Source organism: Lactuca virosa, chromosome 4, assembly GCF_052849685.1.
Source record: "Lactuca virosa cultivar CGN04683 chromosome 4, Lactuca_virosa_CGN04683_v6, whole genome shotgun sequence".
NCBI lineage: Eukaryota > Viridiplantae > Streptophyta > Magnoliopsida > Asterales > Asteraceae > Lactuca > Lactuca virosa.
The window spans coordinates 280,203,649-280,225,063 of record NC_136429.1 but is presented as its reverse complement, the minus strand read 5'-3'; positions in this window follow the sequence as shown (position 1 = coordinate 280,225,063).

The window sequence follows — 21,415 nt, the reverse complement described above, 5'->3', positions numbered from 1 at the left end:
TTTTTGAGTTACACAAAAGAAACATTGATGAGTAAGTTCCAAAATAAATCAAAATAATTCAGCATCCGCGGCTCACAAACCTGCTTACTGATTTCCTGAGAATACAAGTCGTTTGAAAAGCATCAACATAAAATATGTTGGTGAGTTCATAAGCATTTTGTATAAAAATCTATGTTAGTTGGAAACCAGAAAATCTAATATTTTCTTATCAAAATAGTTGCAAGTCTTGTTTTCAATCAAGTATAGTTGCTTGTGAGTGTTAGTTTATCATTTTCGAAATCGTATAAAATCTTTTTCCCCAGAAAATGCTATATTTTCTGATGTATAAAATAGTAGTATTAAAACCCTAATACTTGTGTGGTAATATTTCGTTCAAGGCATCCAAACAATCGTTATTATAGTCGAAAGGTGTAACATATGTTTATTTCCAAACAATTCACTGTTATATTCTAAGTGAGTCATTATAAACATAATAATATGGCGGAGGCCTGTCTTGGCGTTTCTCAGGCGCCCGCTTTTGATTAAAGACATTTGTCACCCTAGACTGGCCGGTCTAGCTGTAGCGAACAACGGAGGTGCGGGGCGTCAACCCCGTATAGATCTATACACAAATTCTCGTTCTCCCTCCAGGAGACTCTGCTTATAACTCTTTACAGGACTTTAGATGTACACTAATATATATATATATATAAATATATATATATATATATATATATATATATATATATATATATATATTTAGGTACTATGGAGATTCGTCTGACTAGAATACTAATAGGTTTTTAAGTAAATCGTGAAAATCTATTATTTATTAACTAAATAACAGTAATTATTCTCGTTGATTAAATCTATCATTTCGTTTATTGAGGATAATCCACTTGGAAATCATATTTATCCAAAATGACCCAATATTATCGGTATTGGCAAAAATGGCCCTTCTTTTTACAAAGTATTAAATAAGACTCATATTTGCCAAAAGTTGTCATAAGTAGCAAAAACTTGGTGAAATGTGTAAAAATGGCCCATTCCTTCTAAAATGTTCATTTTAAACTTATATTTATGAAAATATTCAAAAAGGCCCTTGTATCCTCCCCCAAAACCATGAAAACATTAAAAAAGAGGGGTATGCAGCTCACCTTGGGTAGTAGATAGTGTAGGTGAAGAGATGGGATGAGGAGTTAAATTCTAGAACACTTGAAGTGTGGGATGAACCTCTTGAGAATTTTGGCTAGTATAAGATTATAAACACATAAATTTATGTGTGAGTTGGAGTTTAAAATAGCTAATTGTATGAAACCTTTACTAGACATAAAACACTTACAAGAACTTAGGAGGATTAATGAAGAGAATGGTTCTTGAACTTGGATGAAGCCTTGGGAGAGTTTTCGTTGGTTTACAGAATGCAATTGTGAGTTGTGAAATGAGGAAATGGGGTTCACGGTCCCTAATATGGGATAAGGAAATGATAAGATGTTTACTTTCATTACTGTTGGGTAATGCATGAATAACTGAGTTTTGGATTGGATATCTACGCATTACAGCTTGCATCCACCGTGAACACCATTGAATTGGGAGAGGTTCACGGTCTAGAGGGACCATAAACCATGGTTTATGCTTCAAGGAGGTTCCTTAGGGTAGTTTACGGCCAAAACAGTGTCATGGGGAAGGGTTTACAGCCTATAGTGGCCTAGATTGGTGTTTATGGTCAAAGCTTGTGGCTTGAGGGGGTTTACGGCCTAAATTAGATTATGGGAAGTAGTTCACGGCCTAAGTGGCCCCTTGAAAGTTGTTTACGGCCTAGGTCTCTTCTCCTTAGATGTTCACGGCCAAAGTGTGTTTCTAGGGAAGAGTTCATGGTCTAGGTGTGTAGAAAGCTTTAATAAGTGTGTTTTGTTGTTTATGTGATTTGTACTTGACATAACTTAAACTTCTTATTGTTTTCATCAACTTAGGAGGATTTAGGGTAATATAATTCTCAAAAACATTATATTACCAAGATATAATAATAGCATAGATACAAACATTACAGGTACGCAACTCTTTTGGCTTTGTTTCTAGACTTGGAAATTTCCAGTTGTGACATAATGCATCAAACTCAATCTTCTATAGTCACGCCTCCCAATTAATATGTGGTTGACCGTTCTGCAAAAATCTTTCAATTCACTTCAGCTACTTAATTATTAGAAGGTGTGGAAATACGGTTTCGAATAGTCACATGATGGAGACCTGCAACTACTTAAAATATTGTATGAGTGACTGTTCGTTTCTGGCATCAAGAGACCAAAGCCATAAAATATAGTAGTGTGAGAAGAAGAATAAGATTAAGTACTCACTGAGTTGAGTACTAGATAAGTAGAAAATATCTCTTGATGAGATAAGGAGTTATCATGTCTATGGGACATGTGTAGAGAAAGAGTAAGAAAAAAAGCAGAAAGATGTTTCTTTCAGGAATGAGATAGAGGTTCCTTCGGGAATAGAGAGTATGATTGATCAGGGAATAGAAAATATGATTCATATGTGAATAAGAGTATGACCCTTTAGCAGATGAGGATATATGATTCACATGGGAATGATATTGTGTATGATTAGAGAATTTAGAGGAAGGGTTTCGTGTGTGGAACAAGGATAAAGAGTTCTTTGAAGAATTTAAATGTGATATGTGAGAGATTAAGAGTAAGGAATCCATGGTCTGATCAGAGGAGTGGTTAAATAAGTTGTTAGTGTGATACGATTATGGGAGTGCTTAAATAAGTTGGTCGATACTATGTGGATGAGGTGGCAGTTGAGTTCATGTTGATTGTTTCTACATTACTAAGTCACCATGAAAATATGTTAAGCAGGTCACAAATTAGTTATTTAAACAAGTAAAATAAAACTTTAATGGTGTAATCAGCAAAAAACATAGTTGATCAATCAGAGACAACAATTTAATATCATTGTGTTATAGTGTTAGTTTGCCAATATAAAATAACATTTAGAAGTTTCCTCTCATACTAGTTCTTAGTGTTTGTTGTCAGACAAGTTTTTTGTTAAAATTATAGAAATTAACAATCGCAAAATAGGAATAAAATACCAAATTTTAGGAATCAATACCAAATTTATAGAATCATGAGCATATGTATGATCATATTTACCAACAATAACATATAAAAAGCAAAATTTAAAGATCAAATTTCAGGAATCAAGCTATGGAATCATGGATGTATATCTTACGGGAAATCTACAGAAAAGCCCTATAATTATAGTCTAATTTATGAAAAAGTCTCAAACTAATTTTTGTTTGCAGAAAAGCACAGAATACCGGCTATAACTTCGAAAAAACCCTTTTTGCCCGGTTTGAAATATTTAGCCGGTATTCTGTCCTTTTTTGTTAGTTTGCTCAAAATATTAGGATTTTTCTGAAAATTACCCGATAACCAAAATATTGGGACTTTTCTGAAAATTACTATGAAATTAATGGAGATTATTATTAATAAATCATTTATAAAAATATAAATTTTTTTTTATTATAAACAAAGGAAATACATTTTTTGCTAATTTTTAGGAATAGAATGGTCGACTATGTACTTCTCTATTGTTTGTTGACCACTTCATATCTTGAACATATAGATATTTTATTATGTTCTTTAACCTAATTATCACCTAACCTCCATACATTACCCGGTAACAACCATCAAATTACACACATCTATCGAGAGTGAAAAGTAAACTTTGAATGACAATTTAAATAGATAATCACCCTTCACTTGTTTCCATATAAACTATCATTCATGGATCACTTTTCACATTTGATAGATGTATGTTAGCTGATGGTTGTTAACATGTGAGGTATGGATGTTGAGTGGTAGTTAGGTTAAACAACATAAGATGAACACCAACATTAAAGGAACACTAACTGAGTACATCTCACCATCATATCTACAACAATGCATAGGAGGAACGTAGAGAGTTTGAGTGGTAAGCATGCAATAGATGAGTACTTAGACCACCAATTTATTCCTAGAAATTAGCAACAAATGTATTTCCTTTTTTATAATAAAAATATTTTTTTATTTTTATAAATGATTTGTTAATAATAATATCCATTAATTCCATGGTAATTTTCAGAAAAGTCCCAATATTTTGGTTATCAAGTAATTTTTGGAAAAGTACCAAAATTTTGAGCAAACTAACGAAAAAGGACATAATACCGGCTAAATCTGCGAAACCGGCCGAAAAGGGTTTTTTCGAAGTTTTAACCGGTATTCTGTGCTTTTTTGTAAACAAAATTTAGTTTGGGACTTTTTCATAAATTGACCTAAAATTTTAGGACTTTTCTGGAGATTTCCCATATCATAATTAATAAAAATATCATTTACAAAACAGGGTCAAAAGACATCATATTGGGATTTCTTCGTCGGAGGAATGTCTCCGTCGTCTTGAGACATAACCGGTAAAGAGAGCGAGTAAGAAAAAGAGTAGAAAATACCTTAAACAAATAAATTATACACTATAAACAAGGGCAAAGTTTTTATTTCGCTGGGTCCTCACCAGATTATCACCTAACCTCCATACATTACCCGGTAACAACCATCAAATTACACACATCTATTGAGAGTGAAAAGTAAACTTTGAATGACAATTTAAATAGACAATCACCCTTCACTTGTTTCCATATAAACTATCATTCATGGATCACTTTTCACATTTGATAGATGTATGTTAGCTGATGGTTGTTAACATGTGAGGTATGGATGTTGAGTGGTAGTTAGGTTAAACAACATAAGATGAACACCAACATTAAAGGAACACTAACTGAGTACATCTCACCATCATATCTACAACAATACATAGGAGGAACGTAGAGAGTTTGAGTGGTCAGCATGCAATAGATGAGTACTTAGACCACCAATTTATTCCTAGAAATTAGCAACAAATGTATTTCCTTTTTTATAATAAAAATATTTTTTTATTTTTATAAATGATTTGTTAATAATAATATCCATTAATTCCATGGTAATTTTCAGAAAAGTCCCAATATTTTGGTTATCAAGTAATTTTTGGAAAAGTCCCAAAATTTTGAGCAAGCTAACGAAAAAGGACATAATACCGGCTAAATCTGCGAAACCGGCCGAAAAGGGTTTTTTCGAAGTTTTAACCGGTATTCTGTGCTTTTCTATAAACAAAATTTAGTTTGGAACTTTTTCATAAATTGACCTAAAATTTTAGGACTTTTCTGGAGATTTCCCATATCATAATTAATAAAAATATCATTTACAAAACAGGGTCAAAAGACATCATATTGGGATTTCTTCGTCGGAGGAATGTCTCCGTCGTCTTGAGACATAACCGGTAAATAGAGCGGCTAAGAAAAAGAGTAGAAAATACCTTAAACAAATAAATTCTAGACTATAAACAAGGGCAAAGTTTTTATTTCGCTGGGTCCTCACCAGATTCCTTCTGCGGAACTTAAGAAGTGTTGTTGTGAGAAGAAAAATGACGATAGATGTGTGAATGATGAAGTTGGATTGATCCCTGATTTAGATCAGCAAAGTTATATGTCTAAGGAATGAGTGTCAAACGATGACACTTTATATATTTAACATAGATATGGAAAAATTAGAATATATATATTTTAGTTTTGATAGAATTCTACCCTATACTGATGATATTTGATCTATATAAAATTTTCATTTTGGGGAATAATTTTTATTCCCATGGCAGTTTTTTCTAAAAATGATATAGAGCGGACTTGTCGCCTTTATAGGTAAAGATATTTATGGGACGATTGTCACATCTATAGGGTCGCTAGGATAGGGTCTGTTTCTTGTAGTGAGTTGAGATGGAATTACTCGAGATGGCCATAGTTTTATGTTCAACTAGGTGAATCCTCGCGCGCTACGCGCGAGTATAATTATTTAATTAAAATAATAATTTTTAACAAATTGTGATTTAATATTTATAAACGAAACCAATGTTAGTTGCAAAACAAAAACTTATAGTTAACCTATTAGTTTTATTAACTATAATAAGTTTATATAATTGGTTATTTATACTATTAATTGATATTTTATAGATTGTTTTATGTTGTGTAAATTGCATATCAAACAAACGTTGATTTCTATATATAACAAATGCAAAAGAGTATGAAAAAAAATAAATACTACAACTTTTGATGATTTTATAGACCGTTTTAAGTTGTGTAAATTATATATAAAACATAAGTTGATTTGTATATCAAACAAATAACAAATAGTATTGAAAAATACTACAACTTTTAATAACATAAAAACACTACAACATCTACTATAACGTTTATATCAAATGAAATTTATTAAAAACTTATAAAATCTTTCAAAATAAATATTTAGAAATTAACATACCTTGATATATAGAAACATTGTTATTAAAAAATGACGTTGAGATAACCATTGATGGGGCATAACTCATTTTTTCAACTCTTTCATATTTGAATCACAAAGCGTTTCAAACATATGATTTTATTTATCAAAACTTACATATATACTACTGATATAGCTACAATGTGTATAAATAAGTGGAAAATAAAAAGGAACTACATATTAACAACCATAAGTTAAAAAAATTCTTGAATGTAGTGGAAAATAAAAAGACATGACTAATTATATTAAATTTGAAATCATAACTACATTAAAATTATAAAACTCTTAAGATGTAATGGGAGTTTCAAATTCTTAAGTTATGCACAATAATGTAATATGAATACTGACAATTATATGTTATAACTAGACGAACCCCCGCGCGTTGCACCAGAATATATTTATATAGTTTTTTTAACGGCAAACACACACATCCACACAATTATTTAATCCTTCTCCTAATTCTATAAATTGTGATTTAATATTTATAAATGAAAAAACAATTTTAATAAATATATATAAAAAATATATTGATTTCTATATATAACGAATAATAAATAGTATAAAAAATAAATATTTGATGATTTCATTGACCATTTAAGGTTTGTAAATTGTATATAAGTTGTATGTTAATTTATTTATTTAATGAATAACAAATATGAAAAACATAAATATTACAACTTTTAATAACATAAAAACACTACAGTATCTACTATAATATTTGTAACAAAAAAAACCTTATTAAACATTGATAAATCATACAATATATATATATATATATATATATATATATATATATATATATATATATATACACTATAACATTTGTAACAAACAAAAAACCTTATTAAACACTGATAAATCATACAATATATATATATATATATATATATATATATATATATATATATATATATGTATACACACACACACATACATACATACATACATACATACACGCTATTATAATAATCATATCGCTATTATTAACTTTGAAATAATTATATTTATACAAACTTGATATAAAAACTCATTATAGCATGTTTGACGCCTTTAACACTTACAAGAAAAAATTATTAATAACATTAAACTAATTATGAAAGAATAGTTATTGTTCCAAGAAAAATCCGCATAGTAATAACCATGATGCGGAAAAACACTCTTTTTTCTCAACTCTTCATATTTTAATTAAAAATATCTTAAAACACGTGATGGTTTGTGAGAAAACTTATTTATAGATTACTAATACGGATACAATGTATATAAATAAGAGGAAAATAAAAATTACTACCAATTACTAACCATAATTTACAAAAACTTTTGAGTTATAGTGATTAATAACTTTATATTTGAAATCATAAGTATACAAAAATTAGAAAGCTCTTTTATTTTTGTGAGAATTTCAAATGAATTTGATTTATGTAAATTTCCTGCGTTGCGTAGAATAGAAATATATATATATATATATATATATATATATATATATATATATATATATATATATATATATATATATATATATATATATATACACACACACACAGACACATACATATATACATACACGCTATCAAAATAATCATATCACTATTATTAACTTTGAAATAATTATATTGATACGAAGTTGATATAAAAACTCATTATAGCATGTTTGCTGCCTTTTAAGGCATACAATAAAAAGCTATTAATAGCATTAAATTAATTATGAAAGAATACTTACTGTTCTAAGAAAAATCTGCATAGAAATAACCATGATGCGACAAAACACTTTTTTTTTAAATCTTCATATTTGAATATCAAATATCTTAAATCACGTGATTTTTTGTGAATAAACTTATTTATATATTACTAATACGGATACAATGTATATAAATTAGCGAAAAATAAAAACTCACTACCAATTATTAACCATAAGTTACAAAAGCTTTTGAGTTGTAGTGATTAATAACTTTATATTTGAAATCATAAGTATACAAAAATTAGAAAACTCTTTTGTTGTTGTGAGAATTTCAAATGAAATTAATTTAAGTAAATTTCCGCATTGCGCATAATATATATATATATATATATATATATATATATATATATATATATATATATATATATATATATATATATATATATATATATATATATATAGACATACATACATACATACATACATACATACACGCTATTAAAATAATCATATCGTTATTATGAACTTTGAAATAATTATATTTATACGAAGTTGATATAAAAACTCATTATGGCATGTCTGATGCCATTTAAGGCATACAATAAAAAATTATTAATAACATTAAACTAGTTATGAAAGAAACTTTGTTAAACTTGTAAACTTCTCATTTTAGGCCACTTCATATAAGATTTGTACAACTTGTTATAACGATGGAGTTGAAATTAAGCTTTTATGGTACAAATTATGGAGCATATCAATATACTTTACATGTATTGCTTTAATCAATTACAATATATGGTTCAAACAACCTTTTATACATGTACAAATGTAAATATAAAAGGAAACAAAAATCTAAGAAAAAACAAAGCATATTGAAATATTCATAACAAAAACGAAGATATAAAAACAAATAGGCTAGTGATGATGTTCGCACATGTAACTTCGAAAATTGCAAGTCACGACTCGAATTGGACACCACTACTGGAAAAAAAATCTAACACGATCAAACTATGAGTAAAAAATGATACATTCATCCACAACCTTAACTTGTAGAGCTCTTTAGGGACTCCATCACTACTAATATGTTCTAAAAGAATTGTGACTATTGAAATTTTTTCTTTTCATTTTCTTATGACATCATTCTTACATGTAAGAGTTTATATAGCATGTTTGGTGTTTAATGCTAAATCAATTACTTATAATTATTAATAGACATTTGAAAAGTCATTTGAGAATATGAAAAGACAAAGAAGTTTTAAATCAATGTGGTGCTTAGAAATGCTATTATTATTTTTACTTAATTAAAAACTACATGTTTGAAAAAATTTCACTATTATATTTAAAAAAAAAACTATCAAATTTAATATTGTATTTTTATTTTTGTCCTAAAATCTTTGAAGTATTGGAAGGGAATAAATGGTCTAAATAAAATGGTGATTTGAATTTCAAAACTATACTAATTTTGAAGTATTAAGACCAATCTTAAAAAAAAAAAAAAAAAAAAAAAAAAAAAACATGTTAAAAATGGGTTAGGAGAAGGGGGAAGTGTTACATTTGAGTTATATTTTTAGCACTTATATTTTTCTTATGAAAGTATTAATTTTTTTTATATTACTTTTTATTTACGGTGAAAAACTAATATGAAAAATGAAATTGACAAAGATAATAAGATATAATAGATCATTTATTTTTATTACTATAAAAACATTTAAAAAATGGGTACATCCATATTAGTTTTGCGAGAACATAAAGAATATATTTTATTAACACATAAATAATCATTGGCTTTCAACAATAAAATCATATCATATTTTACTTTTTCTTTACGATGAAAAAATGAAATTGACAAATATAATAAGATATAGTAGATTACTTATTTTTATTACTATAAAATTATTTTAAAAATGGGTATATCCATATTAGTTTTGTGAGCACATAAAGAATGTATTTTTATAAAACATAAATAATCCTTGGTTTTCAGCAATAAAAGCATATCATATTTAATTAGTCATTATCACCAATAATTTGGAATAATAATTATAAACTCCTTTCATCAAAATCAATTATCAAAAATTCTATCGATGTTAGTTACAACAAAATAAGCGATAGAAACTAACATAACATGTAATTAATAACATAAAATACATGTTGAATAATGTTATCTTGGATAGAAAAATAGATTGTCTTAACATAAAGAAAAAGACAACATAAAGATACATACATGTTAACAACGTTAACTGTGCTAACCGATTAATAGTTGCAATTTCACTTTACATGCACCCAACTTAAATTTACTTGCATTTACATTTGGAAAAGTTACAATTGCTCTCTTACATCAATGGAAACACTCACATAACTCTTCAAACCCTAGCAAAATAATCTATCATTTTGTGTTGACATACATGAAATATGAAAGCTACAATGTTCTTATATAAGCTAAATATTTCATTTAACACATCAATTAAATAAAATGATTTGAAGAGTTTTAGGAGTTACAAATCACAACATTTCAATTAATCCTAAATTAAATTGTATAAGTTGAATAGTCTTAGGAGTTTCAAATGCATGAGGTTCAAGAAAAAAAATGGTTGCTTTATAAGAACTAGGCGAATCCCCGCGCGTTGCGCGAGAATAGAATTATATAGTTAAAATAATAACTTTTACCAAATTATTATTTAATATTTCTACTTTGAAACAAAATGTTAGTAGTAAAGCAGACATATAGTTAACATATTAGTTTTATTAAACATTATAGTTTAATTTTTAAGTCATTGTGATAGATACAATTATTTGATATTTTTATAAACCGTTTAAAATTGTGTAAACTATATATCAAATGAATGAAAATATAACGGGTAACAAAACGTATGAACAAAAATATAAACTGCAACTTTTAGTAACATAAAAATAGAAAAACATATATTATAACATTTGTATTAAAAAATATATATATACAACGAATAATAAAAAATATGAAAAATAAACACTATAACTTTTAATAACATAAAAACACTAAAACATCTATTATAACATTTATATTAACTCTTCATATTTAAATCACAAATCTCTTCAAATAAATTAATGTTTTTAATGAGCAAAACTTTACAACCTTATAAAAAAAGGAAAATAAAAAGTTATTAGTGATTACTAATTAATAATAATAAGTTAAAAACTCTTGAGTTGTAACTAATAAATATACATAAATTAGAAAACTCTTGAGTTGTAGTGTGAGTTTCAAATGAATGCGGTACTTGGAAATGTATATTTATTATTATTATTATTATTATTATTATTATTATTATATTATATTCGTCTAAATAATTGGTTTTGATGCATCATTTTAATCCCTTCAATTATTAAACATAAAGATATTTAATTATAAATTTATAACATACATAGGTGCATATACATGTTAAACAAATCACATAATATATATATATATATATATATATATATATATATATATATATATATATATTCGTAAATGTCATATGTAATTCTTGTCGTAGTAATATGGATAAATTACTTTCATCTGAATAACATATCATGATAAGTCTATCATAATTACATATCAAATGTTCAAAATTATGTTATCTTTTAAATATTGTCTTTTAAATATGTTGTGTAGGATAGACCAACAAAAAAATAATAGAAAATAAACATAATCAAAATAGAAAAACTACAATCAAATAAATAAGAACATTGGGTGGTTGAATATATAAATAAAGATGTTACATAAACATACATTTAAATCAAAAGAAAAAAAATTAACATTCGTCAACTTTGCTCAAACAAAAAAACCTATATCTATTTTATGAATCTTCTTTCTTCATTTAACACCATTCAACCATAGAAACTTGATGACCATTCTTCACTAACCTGCAATCAAAATATTTTTCTTGAAAAAGAAGAATCAGAAAGATATTCCAAGCAAAACATTGATGTTTGGAGAATCACATTCAAGATTGAGTAATACACACAAATCACATATAAATATTAAATGAGAAACTGAATATAAAGAAAGAATAGAAAAGCTTCATTTGTTTTGGTTGAAAGAAAAAATCATATTACAATTACCATCGATGCGACATAACCCATTTCTTCAAATCATCATATTTGGATCGTGAATGCTTCAACTATATGAAAACTTTTGAATCACAATATCTTCAAATCCTTCTTACATGTAAGATTTTATATAACACAAAAGACACAAAAGATTGGTCTTTTTATAGTAAACTTTTCACTAAATGCTAATTAAACATAATATAAGTTATAAAACTTTTGAGTGTTAAATCATAATTAAGAAAACTTTTGAGTTGCATTACTTAAAAAATGGGGTTTCATATGAATGTGGTTTGAGGAAGTTAAAAAAAGGGGTTTCAAATGCATGAGATTCAAGAAAAAATGTTAGCTTTATAAGTATGTATGATATGATACTAGATAAATATTCGCGCGTTGCACAGAATAAAATTATACAGTTAAATTTTTTGTAATCATACATTATTGAAAATATTTATGTCATTTTTATTAACTATAAAATAATAATAATTATATTTAGTTGATGCAAAATTATAATTAATTTTCACAATAAATAATATAACACTTATTAAAATCAAATCATTTAATGGTATCTACTCATGCTTTACGTGTGTATAAATCTAGTTGTGGTGACTTAGTAAGACATGTGGAAGATGTGATGAAAAAATTATCGACCCATATGTAAATTATCGCACTACTCCAGGCCATGATGCATAGCCTTATATTTGCATCGATGGATTATTCGGGCATGAAACCCTCGTTAAGGAAGCTCTATTTCCAAAAAAAATAGTTATAGTACTCACTTTTTTAATTAACTATTGTTATAATTTATTAAATTTTAAAATTTTTGATGATGTTTTAACTTCATCATGAATATTATTTAAATTATCAACCACTATTTGTAATGTAACATAATTTATTGTATAATTTCATGTTATTTGTAACTATTATTATTATTATAAATTAATTTAAAAACAACTTAATTTAATTTTAGTTATTATATTTATCGTATTTAGTAATTTACTTTCAACTTTTTTAAAAAACATATGTTGGATTTTTATTACTTTAGTTTTTAAACTTTACATTACATTTTTAAGTTTGTTTGTTATATTAATTTAGGTTATGCATTTAACACTATATTGAAGTCAACAAATTTAGTATACCATATTGATAATTCAATAAGTCTTCAGTTTATGATAATGTTTATAATTAAAAACATATTTAAGTTAATAAATTTAATATATTATGTGGAAATATGAAGAGTTAGAAGTTTCAAAATGATGTGGTAATAGAAAAAATGCTCCCTGGATTATTTAAATTATCAACCACTATTTGTAATGTAACATAATTTAATTTACAACTTTATGTTATTTTTAACTATTATTATAAATTAATTTAAAAACAACTTAACAGAGTTTTAATTATTATAAAAAATAGTTTTTGGACATCTTTTAGTTAATTCGACTTTTATATTTAAGATATTTATATTTATCGTATTTAATATTTTCCTTTTAACTATTTTAAAAAACATACGTTGAATTTTTAAAACTTTATTTGATATTTTAGTTTAGGTTTTAATTTTTACACTATATTTTTAAGTTTATTTAATATATTAATTTAAGTTATGTATTTAACATTATATTGAAGTCAACAAATTTAGTATATCATATTGATAATTCAAGAAGTCTTTCATTTATGATAATGTTTATAACTAACAACGTATTTAAGTAAATAAATTAACTAAATTATATGGAAATATGAAGAGTTCGGAGTTTCAAATTGATGTGGTGAAAGAAAAAATGTTTCCTTTATAGTATAGTATGATATGATATGATAGATAGAGATAGATAGATAGATTGAAGAATAAAGTGTTATACGAGTTTACAATTACAATAATAAAATACCTAACTAATTGCTATAGTGAACACGAAACGATTACTAAATACAAAAACAACAAAAGTACCCTAATGATATGTAATTACCAAAAAGTACACTCACTAGTAAATAAATTTGAGGTGATTCAGATTGTTCATATCAAATATCAGAGATCAAGAGATCAATGGTTTCGTATCTAGTTGTTGGTATTCGTTCTTATATATTATTTTGTTATGTTGTTAGATTTTGGGTTTTGGATATCCATAATACACTTCGATAATTGTAGGACCGTGTATGATTTCCGATGGATATATCATGTACCGTAATGTATTACACACACTTATTCATTCTCGCCTTAAAATTCTTCTATCAAAGAGGATTCACAAAATCTAATTTTGGATAATCCAAGAAAATCAGTTTGAAATTGCAGGTCTCTTACGAATACTAAAACACATAATTATCTTGTTTTGTGATATGTTTACTAAAGACAATTTTAAAGATACAAGAAAAGAGTTTTCCTAATGTATAAAAACTCTTCCAACATCAAATTTTCCAATATTGACAGTAATGTAAGAAAAATGGTGCCTCCTTTTAATGGACACAAAAAACTTCCAGTATGGCATGAAAGTTTCGATATGGTTTATTTTCTCTATATCAATTATTTTTCAAGCCAGTGTCTACTTCTTGACCCTAGCTGCTGACGAGACTGCAAAACCTGTGCCAGGGGCTATGCCCCCTGAAACCCCACCAAGGGAGTGTCCCCAACACCTAGTGTTCTCAAGTCTTATTGAGTTATCTGAGCAAATATAACCAAAGAATATTTGAATTTTCTCGAATAGAATCTTGTCTAACACTACGATAATTATGGGAACCTTGATGCTTAATTCAAAAATTTTTAAAAACAACATTATATATATATATATATATATATATATATATATATATATATATATATATATATATATATATATATATATATATATTACCTAATAAATAAAAATTTCTATATGCCACATATTATTTTTTGGAGTCTATATTTAATTTTCAGTTTTATTTATAAGGTAACACATGACATCCTAACATATTTTATTTTAATTATTCAGTTTTTATTTAACTATACTAATCAGTTTTTAAAATTGTAAATTAAATATAATAGATTTTAGCTGCATCCCTTAGTTTTAGCCATGATTTTAATTATTTTTTAAATACAACTTATTCTATATTTTTTGACTTTTTCTTATCGGCTGTCAATTTTATTATAAATCAAATAAATATCCTATCTATTTTAAGTTTTATTATAAAATAATACGTGGCTTGTCGGCATAGATATGGACTTGCTGAAGATATAGATTGAGAAGAAAATTCAATAAATGATATGTATGATCGCAATTCAAATCCAAATAAATAAATCTTTGGTTCCTGGTCGTTCGTCATTCTTCCACAATCTACCGACCTCATAATTTCTATTACTTTCAAAATTATCGATTAACCCCTTCGACTTTCAAATTTACTTTTGTTTTATTTTACTTACATTATTGTTACTAGGTTTAAACTCATGAAAACGACGATTAAAAAAGAAAAATAGTATTTATAATTTGAAATCTTATGACTAATAAAAAATTAAAAATTTTATTAAAAAATGTTGATAACTATAAAATGATTAATTAAATTATTTACAAAATGGTTAAAAACTTAAAATATAAAATTTCAAGTATTTAAATTAATATTTAAATTTTATTATTTTGATAAATTTAAAGTTAGAGTAATTTTTTTTTATTAATTTGATGAAGTACTCAGATAATTAACATTTTCGTAGGCTAATTTGTCAAGAGTAAGTTTGAAATCTAATATCTTTTCACCTGTTTTTGTTATTTTTTCTATTTATTCATAAAATCTGTTTTTTGGTATCAATACGGTATATAAAGATAAAGATACATCATACGCAACATTTTATAAAAACTTTAATTTAAAACATAACCTTGAAATCAGTAACAATCATATACCAAACTTTAAACAATTATCAAATACATATCAATGCAGACAAGTTTTTTTTCAATTAAAACATAAATTTCAGATTTATTAAAAAACAAAATATATTATGTTTATGGAAATGAAAAAAATGTGCTTTATCTCTAAAAAAAAGAGGCTTACATCTAACAAAAAATAAAATGTATTAAATTTATGAAAATTAAAAAAAACATGTGTTAAGCTTATGGGTTACTACTAAAAACAAAGTGAAGAAGGTGATGAAAATTAATTTGAAATTTTATTTTTTATAATATTTTATTATGAAAACAATATTATTATTGTTTTTTATCTTAATAATAAATTTAGTTTAAAATTACTAATATTAATAAAGTTAGTAATAAAAATGTAAATGTTAAATAATAAATCTAATAATGATTAGGTTATAATGAACTAAAATATAAAAGTTAGTCAAATGACAATCATATGATAATTATAACCTTAAAAGTTAGGCTGAAATGATGTATGATAGTATACAGGGTGATGTTTACATAATATGATCCATTTTTTTATTTTTTATAGTGCCCTAGCTGTACCCACTTTAGTGCAAGATTTTTTTAATTAACGACTAAAAGGTAGAAAATCACTAAGCTTTGTATTCTAATTGGATATGGAATGCAATCGAGGAATTTCAGGGATTTTTACATCATAGAATCATGATTTAAATTTTAAGATCATTAATCATTACCTTTTACGTATTTTATCTCGTATAAATATAATTCTCCTCCCCGATTCCTTTTCTTTCTCTGATCAATTACAACCACACAAAAAACATAAGCAATGTAACATCTATTCTTTTCTTTTCGTCTTGGTGCGAGCTTACAAAGGTGGTTGACTGGTGGTGGTTCTCGGGTTTCTGGTAAAGCATATGTTAATGGTGGTTATCAGTGATTCATGCAGTATTTTTAAAGTCTCATTTATTAAAGTACAATATCATCCTACATTGACAATCACATATCAATATAGTTTAGTATTTAATTTTAAAAATTTATTATATATATATATATATATATATACACACACACACATAGTTAGGTTCATATATAACATTTAAGTATTGTATGAATGTATAACCAATTATTAACCCAACAAGATATAAGGGAAATTTCGATATTTTGTTTATAACCATTCTAATAAAAAAAATCCTATATTATAAATACTTCCCTTAAATCATGGATAAGTTATAAAATATATAGATAAACATCTTCTAAACCCTATTGACCTGAAACAGTCGCTTAATCATCACAAATTCACGTTTCCAATTCTCTGGTTCAAGACCACTATACATGCCATCATCGTAATCTCAAAATCAGCCAACATCACCATCATCAGACTGGTTCATCTCCATCGGCACACCATCTAGAACAAGGAATGACATTATCACCACCAGATTCATGTAAGAGAGATCGATGCACAAAGAGAGAGAGAGAGAGAGAGAGAGAGAGAGAGAGGGGAGAGAGAGAGTTGATGCTCTACAATTGCTTCAACCCTCCCCTTTTTCTGTAATGACTTAGAAATTTTCCCATGGAATGCCTAAAAATTTTGGTCAAATTTTATTTTTGAGATTCTCATGCACTTAATGTCACAACCCCAAATCAATGGTGGCGTTAAACATATTTAGGTTAGTCTGTAAAAGCAAAAAAAAACACAAGTCTCTGAAAACAAAAAAAAAAATTGCTACTTTTCTTCTCTAACCACTGATTTCAACATCAAATTCATTTTTCATTTCTATCTACAGTAATCCAAGGAGAAGCATGTGAGATACATAGGATTTGAGGTGAGATTTTTGATCGATATACTTTGTTTTTCATATATTAGCTTATAGAATCAACTGATTTGAAACATCCCAAAAATACGGTCCAAAAGTTTTGTTTTAAAATCATTTAAGAAATCCATAATTCATGAACATCATAATAAAATAACGAGTCATGTATTCCTAAACATCATATCAAAATACTGTATCAAAACCATGTGTCAAAACATCAGAGTCTAAAACATTCCAGGCTATAAACTGTGTTGTGTGTCATGCAGTCATCTCGAGCTCTTCCCCTTGCTAGTGGAAGTACCCGAAACCAAAACTGAAAACTGTAAGCACGAAGCTTAGTGAGTCTCCCCAAACTACCACATACCATACACATAATCACATAATAACATACATTGGGCCTTGCCCGCTACATCAATCCCCGCCTGGCATCAGACTGAAGTCCGGCATCGGGCCCCGCCTGGCATCGGACCGAAGTCCGGCATCAGGCCCCGCCCGACATCGGACCTAAGTCTGGTATACATATATCAAATCAATAAGCATATAACATAAACACATAATGTAAACATATAAACATTCCTCGGGCTTGCCCTGACATCGGACCGAAGCCCGGAACACATAAGCAAACACATGCAAGAATCACGAAGACATCAAGCATATAAACATTCCTCGGGCTTGCCCCGGTATCGGACCGAAGTCTAGAAGCATATAATCTACATCGGGATAACCCCAACAACGCTAACATACATAAACGGGCCGACCTTGGTGCCTTAGACCCGTTCCTACTGGAAGAGGACTCACCTCGCAAAGCTGACTGTTGAAATCTCAAGTGAGGAATCTTCGACGACTGCTCCAACGACTACCCGGCTATTAATGTCACAATAACACTTAGTCAAAACCTAATAATCCTCCTTAGGGTAAAATGATCATTTTACCCCTCGACAAAGTCAACGGTTTGGTCAAAGTCAAAGTCAACCATCCGAGTTGACTCCACTCGTCGAGTCATCCCCCTGACTCGCCGAGTCCTATAATCCAGAAATCCTGAAATCGCGATCCAACTCGTAGAGTCCCTTAGCATACTCACCGAGTTCTACCTTGTACAAAATCGGGACAAAACATCATCAACTCGTCGAGTCCCTCTATGGACTCGTCGAGTTCCTTAGTCTGTTTGGGTAAACTTAAAGGATTAAGCCCCCACTCTTCAGATCCCAACTCCATATTCTATCTATATACTGGAAATGCCTTCTTAAGGGTAAAGTTTCCAACTCTACCCACTATTAGACATTCCCAAAGAGTTAAGCTCAAACCCTAGCTCTCTAGAACATAGATCTTGGTCCAAAAGCCATAATACTCCAAACTAAACCATTCTAACATAGATCTAGGCCTTAGACACCACTTGAATACGTAAAGTCTCAGACTTTACTTCAATGCATGGCCTTTTGGGACTTAAAATGCCATAATAACGTCTTTAGGCTTGCATGGGGCTTCCATGGTCATAAAGTTTGAACCTTTATGCCATGGAACCCTTTCTAGACCCCAAATCCGAAAGGTAAGCCACTTGGGACGTCCAAATCCCAAATATCAAGATTCTTGAACCAAAACCCTCATAAAATGGAAGTAAGAAGATCTAATGAAGTAATAGCCAAGCTAGAAACTTGATTACCAGAAAATGAAGAGGATGGAAGGAAGTCTCTGGATCTCCTATCTTCTCCTTGAACCCTCTAGCTCCTTATTCTTCTTCAAACTTCAAGAACACACAAAAGTTACTCAAGAATGGCTCACACACTCACAAAATGCTTTAGGATTTTGTGGATTAGGGTTTAGGAATTGGAGGCTGGAAATAAGGCCAAAAGGTGGGGATTAAGATGCTTAAATAGGGTGCAAAACCCCGAAATTAGGGTTTCACTCTGGCAGACCTACTGCCGAGTCGAGGGCTCTCGACTCGTCGAGTAGATCGCTTAAAAGCCACATCCAAATCGAGTTTCTACTCGACGAGTTTGGGGCTTCCAACTCGTCGAGTAGCTCTATTAAAATGAATAATTTATAAATAAAAGCGTACCAGAAACCAGGCGTTACAATTCTCCCCCACTTGATTTAGACTTCGTCCTCGAAGTCTGCTGCGTCTGGAAACAACTCCGGGTAGTGCTCCCTTATCTCTTCCTCGGGCTCGCAAGACCACTCAGAACCCTTGCGGTGCTCCCACAGCACCTTCACTAGCTGAACAACCTTGTTCCTCAAGGTTTTCGTCTTACGATCAAGAATCGCCACCGACCTCTCAATGTAGTTCAGGTTGCCGTCAACCAGAATATCCTCTAAGGGCACAATCGCTGAATCATCCACTAATCACTTCCGTAACTGGGAAACATGGAAAGTGTTGTGGATCTGACTGAGCTCTGCTGGAAGATCCAATCGATACGTCACCTTGTTCACCCGAGTTATAACCCTGAAAGGACCAATGTACCTGGGGCCCAGCTTTCCCCGCTTCCGGAACCGGATGACACCTTTCCAAGGTGACACCTTCAGGAGGACCATGTCGCCCACCTGAAAACTCCAAGTCTAAATGTCGCTTATCGGCATAGCTCTTCTGCCAACTCTGAGCAGTTTGGAGCCTGCTCCGGACCTGCTGGATCCGCTCTGTAGTCTTGAGTACTACCTCAGTACTCCCCATGACTCTCTGACCGACCTCGCCCCAACAGATTGGGGTTCTATACTTCCTCCTGTAGAGCATCTCGAAGAGAGGCCGGTCTATGTTGGCGTGGTAACTGTTGTATACAAAAATTCTTCAAACGGAAGATACGTATCTCAACTGCCACCGAAATCTAAAACACATGCGCAAAGCATGTCTTCGATTGTCTGTATCGTTCTCTCGCTCTGTCCATCCGTCTGAGGGTGGAAAGCAGTGCTGAAGTGGAGACGAGTACTCATCTCATCATGAAACCGCTACCAAAATCTGGAAGTGAAACGGACATCTCGGTCTGACACCACCGAGACAGGCACTCCATGTCGTGCCACCATCTCACACACGCATAACTTGGCCAGCTTCTCGGCCGATATGCTCTCCTGGATCGGGATAAAATGAGCACTCTTGGTCAACCGATCCACGATGACCCATATGGAATCAACTCCACGTGCGGTCCTGGCAAGATTAGTGATGAAATCCATGGTGATATCTTCCCATTTCCACACGGGAATATCTAGCGGCTGCATCTTGTCGTGTGGTCTCTAGTGCCAGGCTTTGACCTTCCTGCAGGTCAAACACCGCTCCACGTACCATGCTACGTCCCGCTTCATGCAGGGCCACCAGTAATCAGGGTGAAGATCCCTATACATCTTCGTCGCCCCGGGATGGATGGAGAACCTCGACTTATGGGCGTCATCCATCAGAACATGTCATACTCCGCCCCAGTACGGAACCCAGACCCTCCCATGCAGGGTCAGCAACCCACGACTATCATAATCAACTGAGGCCACCTGGCCTACGATCCGCTCGCACTTCTGACACTCTTCCTTCAGGCCCTCGACCTGCGCCTCTCTGATCTGCTCCAACAATGGAGTAATTACTGTCATCCTCAGACAGATGTTTGGAATCGGGGCCGCTACCACCTTGCGGCTCAGGGCATCGACCACCACATTGGCCTTGCCTGGGTGGTAAAGGATCTC